At 38.3% G+C, this 13,775-nt stretch overlaps 1 protein-coding gene across 2 annotated transcripts in view; it reads right to left on the reverse strand.

The window, feature by feature from the left end:
- SERGEF (secretion regulating guanine nucleotide exchange factor) overlaps positions 1–13,775 on the reverse strand; it is a 267,435-nt gene that overhangs the window by 231,963 nt on the left and 21,697 nt on the right. The window lies entirely within an intron of this gene.

Consider the following 13,775-nt stretch of genomic DNA (forward strand, 5'->3'; position numbering starts at 1 on the left):
GTTCCAGCGGGTCTGATGCTCAATCGCTGTTTGGCATTAGGCATGTCACTCACATACCTGGGTCTCTGTTTCTATAGCTCTAAAATGAGGCCGCAGAAATCAGTGAAGGCTTTTTGGAACTCAGGCGATCTGCAGCTCCGACATTCTACAGTTCTATGAAGTGAATTTGGGTTATTTCACAGCCAGAGAGAGGGCAACCTCTCTGGACTCCACAAGGGTGTGAGGTGTATGTAAAAGAGAAGCTTACAAGAGGGCAAAAGAGCCTGGCCCCTCAGCAAAATATCAACCCATTAAATGGACTGGATAGCTACATGATCCATTGCTGATGAAGCTGCGTCTGTAAAAAGCCTTCTTTATCTTAGTACTTCTAAACCATCTTTTTGAAAAGACAGGCTTTCTGGTACACGAGGCTGATTACTCTGTTGCATCAGCAAGTAAAATTAATTCTGCTACAATGCCAAACAGTTGCATAATCCACAACTCCAGAGAAAAGGCCTAGAGAGCACTGAACAAGATTCAAAGATGCAAAATGTGATTTGTAACAGCATGACTAGATGCAGAGGGCTAATAATCTTATAATTTTTAATTTACTTTCAAAAATAAAAAAACAATCCAACATCTATATATAAAAAACACCCTCATAAAAGTATCCCACATATAAAATAAGAAATAAGCTTACTGGGAAATAAAACCAAAAAAAAAACACACCAAACCCACTGCTGTCGAGTCGATTCCGGCTCATAGCGACTCTACAGGACAGAGTAGAACTGCCCCATAGAGTTTCCAAGGAGCGCCTGGCGGATTCGAATTGCCGACCTTTTGGTTAGCAGCCATAGCACTTAACCACTATGCCACTAGGGTTTCCCTGGGAAATAAAGGATATCCAAATTGGAAAAGAAGTAAAACTATCCTTATTCACAGATGACACGATCCTATACATAGAAAATCCCAGAGACTCCACAAGAAAGTTACTGGAACTTAAAGAAGGATTCAGCAGAGTGGCAGGGTACAAGATCAACACACAAAAATCAGTTGGTTTCCTCTACACTAACAAGGAGGGCTCTGAAAGGAAAAGCAAGAAAACAGTATTATTTACAATAGCCACCAAAAGATAAAATACCTAGAAATAAACCTAACCAAGGATATAATAGGTTTATATAAGGAAAACTATAAAACACTACTGCAAGAAATTACAAGAGATCTACATAAACAGAAAAACATTCCATTGCCATGGACTGGAAGACTTAACATTGTGAAAATATCAACACTACCAAAAGTTATCTATGGATACAATGCAATCCCGATCCAAATCCCAATGACATTCTTTAATGAAATGAAAAAACTAATCTCCAACTTTATATGGAAAAGAAGGAGACGCTGAATAGATAAAGCAATACTGAAGAAGAACAAAGTAGGAGGCCTCACACTTCCCGATCTCTAAACTTACTATACAGCCACTGTAATCAAAACTGGTTCAATGACAGACACACACCAGTGGAATAGAATTTAGAACCCAGAAGTAAATCCATCCATCTATGGGCAACTGATCTTCAACTAAGGCACAAAGTCCACCCAAAGAGGGAAGAAACAGTCTTTTAACAAATGGTGCTGGCAAAACTGGATACCCATGTGCAGAAAAATGAAACAGAATCCATACCTCATACCATGCACAAAAACTAACTCAAAATGGATCAAAGACCTAAATGTTAAAGCTAGAATTATAAAGTTCCTGGAAGATAACACAGGGTCAAAACTAGGGGACTAATTTTTGACATAACAGCCTACCAAACAAAACTAAAAACACATGAATGACAGGAGATAAATTAGGTAACTGGGACCTCCTAAAAATTAAATACTTATGCTCATCAAAAGACTTTAACAAGAGAGTAAAAAGATAACCTACAGACTGGGAAAAAGTCTTTGGCAATGATATATCTGATAAGGGTCTAATCTCTAAAATATACAGAAAACTTCAACAAGTCAATACAAAAAGACAAACATCCAATCAAAAAATGGGCAAAGGACATGAACAGACACGTCACCCAAGAGGACATTCAGGTGGCCGATAAATATATGAAAAGAAGCTCACAATCATTAGCGATTAAAAAAAAAAAAATTTTTTTTTTTATTAGATAGATGCAAATCAAAACTACAGTGAGATACCATCTTGCCCCTACAAAAATGGCAATGATCAAAAAACAGAAAACAACAAATGCTGGCCAAGTTGTGGGGGGATTCGAACTCTTACACATTGCTGGTAGGATTGTAAAATGGTTTAACCACTATGGAAGACAGTATGGCACTTCCTCAAAAAGCTAGAAATAGAAATACCTTATGATCTAGCAATCCCACTCCTAGGTATATATCCCAGAGATATAAGAGCAGTGACACAGACATATGCACACCTATGTTCATTGCACCATTATTCATAATGCCACAAAGATAGAAACAACCTAAGTCTCCATCAACAGAAGAAAGGATAAATTGTGGTACATACCTACAATGGAATACTACGCAACTATAAAGAATAACGAAGTCTGCGAAACACCTTATAACACGGGTGAATCTGGAAGATGTTGCACTCAGTAAAATAAGTCAATCACAGAAAGATAAATATCGTACGGTCCCACTATTATAAAAAGTCAAGAATAGATATACACACAGAAAGCAAAGTTCTTGATGGTTACATGGGATGGGAGGGAGACAGAGGGGGAATCACTTTCTAGGTACTGAACATTTGTTACTTTCGGTGATGGGAAAGGCAATCCCAAACATGGGTGAAGTCAGCACAACTTGACCAAGGTAAATAAAGACACTAAGAAACACACAAGAAAAAAAGGACAATTTTGGTAAATACTATAACATAGACAATTTTGCAACAACAGTAAAAATAACCAAAAAATATATGTTTGGTTCCATAGGTAGATGTGGATGCTTATATGTGTATAAGAAGGCATACGTGAGTAAATGCACATGCAGGTATAGGTGTATCCGTAGGCATATGCATACACATATTTGTGTGCACTGCATATATATCTACATATATAACAAACCCCATGGGGGCATAGTTACGGAGGCTTCCTAGACATATCCAAACAACGTGTGGGTTTACTGGGTTAAAAGGCTTGGGACCATAGTCTTGGGGGACAATTTAGTCAATTGAAATAACACAGTTCATAAAGATAATATTCTATATCCTAGTTTGGTGAGTTGAGTCTGCAGTCTTAAAAGCTTGCGAGTGGTCGTCCAAGATACAAATATCGGTCTCTACTCGTATGGAGCAAAAGAGAATGAAGGAAATCAAAAGCTCAAAGAAGAAACTAGTCCACAAAACTAATAGCCCACACGAACCACAGCCTATTCTAGTGTGAGACCAGAAGAACTAGACAGTGCCCAGCTACCACTACCAACCACTCTGACCAGGGACAAAACAGAAGGTCCCAGATAGAATGGGAGAAAAATGTAGAAGAAAACTCAAATTCCTAAAAAAGGCCAGACCTACTAGACCAATACAGACTAGAGGAACTCCTGAGACTACTGCCCTAAAATACCCTTTGGACCTGAAATTGAAGCTATTTTCTGCAAATCACCTTTCAGCCAAATAACAGACTGGCTTAAAAAATAATCGCCCATGAGTAATATGTTCCCTTAAACAATTAACTATATGAGACCAAACAGTCAACATTTATGCAAAAGCAAAGAGGAGATGGCAAGAAAGGGAAGGGAAGCTAAATTAATGGAAACAGAACAAAAAGAATGGAAATAATAAGAATACTGACACATTGTAAAAATTGTAACCAATGACACGGAACAATTTGTATAAAAATTATTAAAGAGGACCCTAATTTGCTGTGTAAATTTCACTTAAAACACAATAAAATATTACACAAAAAAGCAAGTAAGTTTACTAATTACAAGATTTTTGAAAAAATAGATGTTAGCAAGCAATTAAAGAATTTCTGGGTTTATACAATGCCAACCATTTCAAATTAATTAGAAAAAGGTTGACACACCACTAGTCTACTCTTATTCACAGAAAAGAATGCCTTCCCCGTCCCTCATTGACAGTGAAGAATGAACAAGTTACTTCTTGACCTGGGACCTCTAGTCTTTCCCCTTTACAAGGAGAGATGGGACCAGATTCCCAGTGGAGTCCCTTATAGCTGGCATTCATTTAACTCAAAACTTTTTAAAAAATATGTAAGCGTAAATGTAGAACAAAATTCTAATTCACAAAAAAAGACCGGACTTACTGGTCTGACAGACACTAGAAAAACCCCGAGAGTATGGCCCTTGGACACTCTTTAGCTCAGTAATGCAGTCACTCCTGAGGTTTACCCTTCAGCCAAAGATTAGACAAGTCCGTAAAACAAAACAAGACTAAAGGGGCACAGCAGTCCAGGGACAAGGACTAGAAGGCAGAAGAGGAAAGGAAAGCTAGAAATAGGGAACCCAAAGTCAAGAAGAGAGAATGTTGACAGGTCTTGGGGTTGTTAACCAATGTCATAAAACAGTGTGTGTACTAACTATTTAATGAGAATCTAGTTTGTTCTGTAAACCTTCATCTAAAGTACAATAAAAAAATAATAATAATTATATATATATATAAATATACACATATATATATACACACACATGTAAGTCTGAAAGAGAATAAAATGTGGAACAGAATTTCAAATTCTCAAAGAATCCAGACTTACTGGACCCATTGATACTGCAGGAAACTATCGCCTGAAATCATCTTTTAACTAAATAGAGGGTTAGGTCAAAAAGTAAAGAATTTCAAATAGGAGCAAGACAAGGATGCCCTTTATCACCACTCCTATTTAACATTGTGCTGGAAGTCCTAGCCAGAGCAATAAGGCAAGAAAAAGAAATATAAGGCATCCAAATTGGTAAGGAAGAAGTAAAACTGTCCCTACTCATGGATGATATGACACTATACATAGAGATCCCTAAAGACTCCACAAGAAGACTATCAGAACTAATAGAAAGATTCAGCAGAGTTGCATGATACAAGATCAAAGAAAAACATACAAAAATCAGTTGGATTCCTATAGACCAATAAGGAGAATTATAAGAAGGAAATCAGGAAAACAATACCATTTACAACAGCCCCTAAAAAAATAAAATATTTAGGAATAAATCTAACCAGGGATATAAAAGACTTAAACAAAGAAAACTACAAAACACTACTGCAAAAAAGCAAAAGAGACCCACATAAATGGAAAAACATACAATGTTCATGAATAGGCAGACTTAAAATTATGAAAATGTCAATTCTACCCAAAGCAATCTACAAATACGATGCAATCCTGATCCAAGTACCAACAGCATTCTTTAAAGAGATGGAAAAACTAATCATAAACTTTATATGAAAAGGGAAGAGGCCCCAGATAAGCAAAGCACTATTGAAGAAGAATAAAGTAGGAGGACTCCCAATATCTGACCTCAGAACCTACCATATAGCTACAGTAGTCAAAACAGCCTGGTACTGGTACAACGACAGACACTTTGATGAATGGAACAGAATTGAGAACCCAGATGTAAATCCATCCACCTACAGTCACTTGATCTTCAACAAAGGCCCAAAGTTCATCAAATGGGGAAAAGACAGTCTTTTTAACAAATGGTGCTGACAAAACTTGATGTTCATCTGCAAAAAAATGAAACAGGACCCAAACCTTGCACCATATACAAAAACTAATTCAAAATGGATCAAAGACCTAAATATAAAAACAAAACTGTAAAGACCATAGGAGAAAAAATAGGGTCAACGTTAGGGGCCCTAATACATAGCACTAACAGGATACAAACCATAACTAACAATACACAAACACCAGAAGATAAGTTAGATAACTGGGATCTTCCAAAAATTAAACACTTATGCTCATCAAAAGACTTCATCAAAAGAGTAAAAAGAGAACCTACAGACTGGGAAAAAAAGATTTTTGGCTATGACAAATCTGACAAAGGTCTAATCTTTAAAATCTAGGTAAATCCAACACCTCTGCAACAAAAAGACAAATAACCCAATTAAAAAATGAGCAAAGAATATGAACAGACATTTCACCAAAGAAGACATTCAAGCAACTAACAGATACGTGAGGAAATGCCCGCGATCACTAGCCATTAGAAAAATGCAAATCAAAACAACGATGAGATACCTTCTCACCCCGACATTACTGCCACAAATAAAAAAAAAAAAAACAGGAAATAAAAAATGTTGGAAAGGCTTCAGGGAGATTGAAACTCTTATGCACTGCTGGTGAGAATGCAAAATTGTACAACCATTTTGGAAAATGATATGGTGCTTCCTTAAAAAGATAGAAACAGAAATACCATATGATCCAGCAATCCCACTCCTAGGAATATATCCTAGAGAAATAAGAGCTATCACATGAATAGACATATGCATACCCATGTTCACTGTAGCATTGTTCACAATAGCAAAAAGATGGAAACAACCTAGGTGCCCATCAACAGATGAATGAATAAACGAACTATTATATATACACACAACAGAATACTGCCTAACGATAAAGAACACTGATGAATTTTTGAAGTATCTCACAACATGGATGAATCTGGAGGGCATTATACTAACTGAAATAAGTCAATCACAAAAGAACAAATATTGTATGAGACTACTACCATAAAAACTCATGAAAAGATTTACACACAAAAAGAAACAATCTTTGATGGTTACGAGGGGGGGCTGAGGAGGGAAAACCACTAAACAGACAATAGATAAGTGGTAACCTTGCTGAAGAGTGAGACAGTACACAGTACTGGGGAAGCCAGCACAACTTGTCCAAGGCATGGTCATGAAAGCTCCACAGACACATTTAAACTCCCTGAGAGACCAAAGTACTGGGCTGAGGGCTGTGGGGACCATGGTCTCAGTGAACATCTAGCTCAACTGCATAACATAGTTTATAAAGAAAATGTTCTACGTTCTACTTTGGTGAGTAGTGTCTGGGATCTTAAAAGCTGGTGAGCGGCCACCTAAGATACTCTACTGGATACTCACCCTGCCTGGAGCAAGAGAGAATGAAGAAAACCAACGACACAAGGGAAAGATTAGTCTAAAGGACTAATGGACCACAACTACTACAGCCTCCAGCAGACTGAGTCTAGCACTAGATGGTGCCCAGCTACCACTACCAACTGCTCTGACAGGGATCACAATAGAGGGTCCCAGACAGAGCTGAAGAAAAATGTAGAACAAAATTCCAACTCACAAAAAAAAAAAAAAAAGACCGGATTACAGGTCCGACAGACACTGAAGAAACCCTGAGAATATGGCCCCCAGACACCCTTATAGCTCAGTAATGAAGTCACTCCTGAGGTTCACCCTTCAGCCACAGATTAAACAAGCCCATAAAACAAAATGAGCCCAAATGGGCACGCCAGCCCAGGAGCAACGACAAGAAGGCAGAAAGGGACAGGAAAGCTGGTAATGGAGAACCCAAGGTCGAGAAGGGGAGACTATTTACATGTTGTGGGCTTGGAAACCAATGTCACAAAACAATATGCATATTAATTGCTTAATGAGAAACTAGTTTGCTCTGTAACCCTTCATCTAAGGTACAATTAAAAATAAATAGAAAGGGCCACATAAACCAGAGACTACATCAGCCTAAGACTAGAAGAACCAGGTGGTGTCTGGCTACAACCAATGACTACCCTGACAGGGAACAGAACAGAGAACCCCTGAGGGATCAGGAAAGCAGTGGAATGCAGACCTCAAGTTCTCATAAAAAGACCAGACTTAATGGTCTGACTGAGACTAGAAGGACCCAGGAAGTCATGGTCCCCAGGCCTTCTGTTAGCCCAAGACAGGAACCATTCCCAAAGCCAACTCTTCAGACAGGGATTGGACTGGACTATGGGACAGAAAATTATTCTGGTGAAGAGTGAGTTTCTTGGATCAAGTAGACACATGAGACTATGTGGGCAGCTCCTGTCTGGAAAGGAGATGAGAGGGCAGAGGGGGTCAGAAACTGGCCAAATGGACACGAAAACAGAGAGTGGAGGGAAGGAGTGTGCTGTCTCATCAGAGGGAGAGCAACCAGGAGTATATAGCGAGGTATATAAGTTTTTACATGAGAGACTTAGCTTTAACTTAAAGCATAATTTAAAAAAGAGGAAAAAATTAATAAAATATCATTGTTATTTTTTAAAAAAAAGTAAAGAATTTCACCCTTGAGAACTGTATTCTTTTTTAAAAATAATTTATTTTTATTTTGTTGTTGTTGAGAATACACACAGCAAAACATACACCAATTCAACGGTTTCTACATATACAATTCAGTGACACTGATTACATTCTTCAAGTTGTGGAACCATTCTCACCCTCCTTTTCCCATTTGTTCTTCCTCTATTAACATAAACTCAACTCACTGCTCCATAAGGTTCCTATCTAATCTTTCAATCTGCTAGTGTCAATTTTGTCCCATATAGATAGATCTTAAAAGAGCATAATGCTCAAGGCAGGCATTCTTTACTAGTTAAGCTAAACTACTGTTTGATTTTAAGAAGACTTCAGAAGATATTTTTGGTTTAAGGTTTAAATATTATCTCAGGGCAGTAAGACAGGGGTTCATTCAGCCTCCATGGCTCCAGAAAGTATGGATACCATGAAAATTTTAAGTTCTGTCTACAGTTTCCCCTTTTGATCAGGATTCTTGAGAATGGCACACTTTCAAAAATTATCCATGAGACCAAATGGACATGGACAACAGCTACTCTAAAGCATAGATGAGAAGTTTGGGGGACAATGAGACTAAATTAATGGGAGTAGAAATTAATGGGGGTAGAACAACTAGAATGGAAATAATGAGAATGTTGACACAACCTGAAGAACGTAACCGATGTCACTGAACATTATGTATAGAAATTGTTGAATGAGAATCTGTTTTGCTGTGTATACTTTCACCAACCCGCACACATCGGTCAGTTTATCGTACTGTGGGGGATTGTGTGTTGCTGTGATGCTGAAGACTACACCACCGGTATTTAAATACCAGCAGGGTCACCCATGGTGGACAGGTTTCAGCTGAGCTTCCAGACTAAGACAGACTAGGAAGAAGGGCCCGGCAGTCTACTTCTGAAAAGAATTAGCCACTGAAAACCTTATGAATAGCAGTGGAACACTGTCTGATATAGTGCCAGAAGATGAGCCACTCAGTTTGGAAGGCACTCAAAATATGACTGGGGAAGAGCTGCCTTCTCAAAATAGTCTACCTTAATGACATGGATGGAGTCAAGCTTTTGGGACCTTCATTTCCCGATGTGGTACACCTCAAAGGAAGACGAAACAGCTGCCAACATCCATTAATAACTGGAAATGGTATGTACGAAGTATGAATCTAGGAAAATTGGAAATCGTTAAAAGTGAAATGGAACACATAAAGGTCAATATTCTATACATCAGTGAGCTGAAATGGAGTGGTACTGACCATTTTGAATCAGACAAGCACATGGTCTGCTGTGCTGGGAATGACAACTTGAAGAGGAATGGCATCATATTCACCGTCAAAAAGAACATTTCAAGATCTATCCTGAAGCACAACACTGCCTGTGATAGGGTAATATCCATATGCCTACAAGAAAGGCCAGTTAATATGACTGTTACTCAAATTTATGCACCAACCACTAAGGCCAAAGATGAAGAAATTGAACATTTTTACCAACTTCTGCAGTATGAAATTGACTGAACATGTAATCAGGATTTGCTCATAATTACTCGTGATTGGAATGAGGAAGTTGCAAACAAAGAAGAAGGATTGGTAGTTGGAAAATACGGCATTGGTGATAGAAATGATGCTGGAGATCACATGACTGAATTTTGCAAGACCAACAACTTCTTCATTGCAAATACCTTTTTTCACCAACATAATCGGCAACTATACACATGGACCTCACCAGACGGAATACACAGGAATCAAATTGACTACCTCTGTGGAAAGAGACAATGGAAAAGCTCAATATCATCAGTCAGAACAAGGGCAGGGGCCGACTGTGGATCAGACCATCAAGTACTCATATGCAAGTTCATGTTGAAAACTGAAGAAAATTAGAACAAGTCCACGAGAATCAAACTGTAACCTAGAGTATATCCCACCTGAATTTAGAGACCATCTCAAGAACAGATTTGATATGTTGAACACTAATGACCGAAGACCAGACGAGTTATGGAATGACATCAAGGACATCATACATGAAGAAAGCAAGAGGTCATTAAAAAGACAGGAGAGAAAGAAAAGACCTAAGTGGATGTCAGAAGAGACTCTGAAACTTGCTCTTGAACATCAAGTCACTAAAGCAAAAGGAAAAAATGATGACGTAAAAGAGCTGAACAGAAGATTTCAAAGGGCGACTTGAAAAGACAAAGTAAAATATCATGATGACATGTGCAAAGACCTGGAGATGAAAAACCAAAAGGGAAGAACATGCTCAGCATTTCTCAAGCTGAAAGAACTGAAAAAAAAAAAATCCAAGCCTCAAGTTCCAATACTGAAGGATTCTATAGGGAAAATATTAAACAACTCAGGAAGCATCAAAAGAAGGTGGAAGGAATACACAGAGTCACTATACCAAAAAGAATTAGCTGACATTCAACCATCTCAGGAGGTAACACATGATCAGGAATCAATGATACTGAAGGAAGACGTCCAAGCTGCACTGAAGGCACTGGTGAAAAACAAGGCTCCAGGAATTGATGGAATACCAATTGTGATGTTTCAACAAATGGTTGCAGTGCTGGAGGTACTCACTCGTCCATGCCAAGAAATTTGGAAGACAGCTACCTGGCCAACGGACTGGAAGAGATCCATATTTATGCCTATTCCCAAAAAAGGTGATCCAACCAAATGCAGAAATTATGGAACAATAAATATCCTTAATATCACACATAAGTAAAATTTTGCTGAAGATCATTCAAAACCAGCTGCAGCAGTATATTGACAGGGAACTGCCAGAAATTCAGGCCGGATTTAGAAGAGGACATAGAACCAGGAATATCACTGCTGATATCAAATGGATCCTGGCTGAAAGAAGAGGGTATCAGAAAGATGTTTACCTGTGCTTTATTGACTATGCTACAGCATTCGACTGTGTGGTTCATAACAACTTACGGATAACACTGTGAAGACTGGGAATTCCAGAACATTTAATTGTGCTCATGAGGTACCTGTACATGAATCAAGACCCAGTCATTCGAACAGAACAAGGGGATACTGCATGTTTTAAAGTCAGGAAAGGTGTGCATCAGAGTTGTATTCTTTCACCACACCTATTCAATCTGTATGCTGAACAAATAATCCAAGAAGCTGGAGTATATGAAGGAGAATGGGATATCAAGATTGGAGGAAGATTCATTAACAACCTGTATTATGCAGACGATACAACCTTGCTTGCCGAAAGTGAAGAGGACTTGAAGCACTCACTGATGAAGATCAAAGACCACAGCCTTCAATAAAGAAAACAAAAATCCTCACAACAGGACCAATAAGCAACATCATGAGAAAATACTGAAGTTGTCAAAGATCTCACTTTACTTGGATCCACAATTAACAGCCATGGAAGCTGCAGTCAAGAAATCAAAAGACGCGTTGCATTGGGCAAATTAGCTGCAAGAGATCTCTTTAAAGTGTTAAAAAGCAAAGATGTCACCCTGAGGACTAAGGTGCGCCTGACCCAAGCCATGGTGTTTTCAATCTCCTCTTATATATGTGAAAGCTGGACAATGAATAAGGAAGACTGAAGAAGAATTGACACCTTTGAATTATGGTGTTGGAGAAGAATATTGAATATACCAGGGACTGCCAAAAGAACAAATAAATCTGTCTTGGAAGAAGTACAACCAGAATGCTCCTTAGAAGCAAGGAAGGTGAGACCATATATGTCTCACACACTTTGGACATGTTATCAGGAAGGATCAGTCCCTTGAGAAGGACATCATGCTTGGTAAAGTAGAGGGTCAGCAAAAAAGGGGAAGACCCTCAACAAGACAGACTGACCCAGTGGCTGCAACAACTGGCTCAAGCATAGCAACAATTTTGGGAATGGTGCAGGACCAGGCAGTGTTTTGTTCTGTTGTACAAAGGGTTGCTATGAGTCGGAACTGACTCAACGGCACCTAACAACAACAACTTTCACCAAAAATATAATAAGATACATATATATACACATACATATACATACACAGCTAATATGAGACATAGGCTAAAAGTAGGTGTGTTTCTTTGGTTAGCTGTTTGTTTTACAGTCATTAAATAACAAGTATCTGTAGTTCAGAATTTGTTAACTAAGCTCTCTCATATTATAGCTCTTGTGCTCTAGGAAGAGTTTTTCAGTAACAATAACCACTTTTCAGTTGGAATGCATTGTAACTTTGATGCCAAAGAATATATGTTACCATTAATTTACAGATACTCTGTACACACCTGAATTCCCACTAAAACACTGAAAACACTAAGTATGAAAGTCACTCCCCTTGGGTTAAAAAGTGTAATGCTTTCAGCTCTGTGTGGGTGGAATTACCAAAATGAATCTCAGAGCTATAGTCTCCAGCCTACCAGCAGGTGTCAGAGCAATCTGGGGCTAAATGGAAGGAATAACGTTCACTTTCAAGAAAAGTCTGCATTGCCTCCCAAGGGAAGTCACTACTGGCTGAGTATGTCAAACGGATGGATACACAAACAGAGGGATATATCCTAAGAAAAATAAGGTTGAAAGATGGATAGAAGAGATCAAATAGAGAAATATATAAAATAGAGAAATACAGACACAACTAGATTTGTACCTATACATAACTAAGAATATATACATAAGTGATTTAAAGAACTATGTAACCATACATAGATGAGAAAAAAGATATACAGATAAGTGATAAATAAATAAGAGTTATACAGGCAAATAAACAAAGTAGATAAATCATGAGAGTAAACAAAGAGACAGAGAAATGGATTAGGGAGATGAATAAAATAAATTAGTTCAAGATTAAACAGCTAAAGAGAATAAACAGCTAGAGAGCTGAGCTATAATAAAAACACATACATTGATTAGATAGATAAGATATGAATATGGTATACATAAACTTACTGTTGGTTATATGATTTGGTAATTACCATTACCCTGAGGGGAAGATATTTCATCCCCATTGTACAGATGAAAAACAAACTCAGAGGAAGAGGAAGTGAACCTATGTTTGACATGAGTGCTTTACATATATTAGCTCATATAATCTTCATAACTACCCACAAAGTATTTTACAGACAAGAAAATGGTCTCACATAGTCTCAGGGGACATCTAGCTACATCCCACTTTGGTGAGTAGCATCTAGGGTCTTAAAAGCTTGTGAGCAGCCACCTAAAATACATCTATTACTCCCATCCCATCCAGAGAAAAAGAAAAAAAAAACCCAAACCCATTGCTGTCGAGTCAATTCTGACTCACAGCAACCCTACAGGACAGGGTAGAACTGCCCCACAGAGTTTCCAAGGAGCGCCTGGCAGATCTGAACTGCTGACCCTTTGATTAGCAGCCACAGCACTTAGCCACTACGTCACCTGGGTTTCCAAAAAAACAAACCCACTAGAGAAAAAGAGAATGAAAAAACCAAAGACACAAGGAAAAACACTAGCCCAAGGGACTAAAGGATCACATGAACTAGAGACTCCACCAGCCTGAGACCAGAAGAACTAGATGGTTCCCAGCTATGACCACCGACCACTCTGACTGGGATCACAACAGAGAGTCCCAGACA

The sequence above is a fragment of the Elephas maximus genome, chromosome 7 (assembly GCF_024166365.1).
Source record: "Elephas maximus indicus isolate mEleMax1 chromosome 7, mEleMax1 primary haplotype, whole genome shotgun sequence".
Lineage (NCBI taxonomy): Eukaryota > Metazoa > Chordata > Mammalia > Proboscidea > Elephantidae > Elephas > Elephas maximus.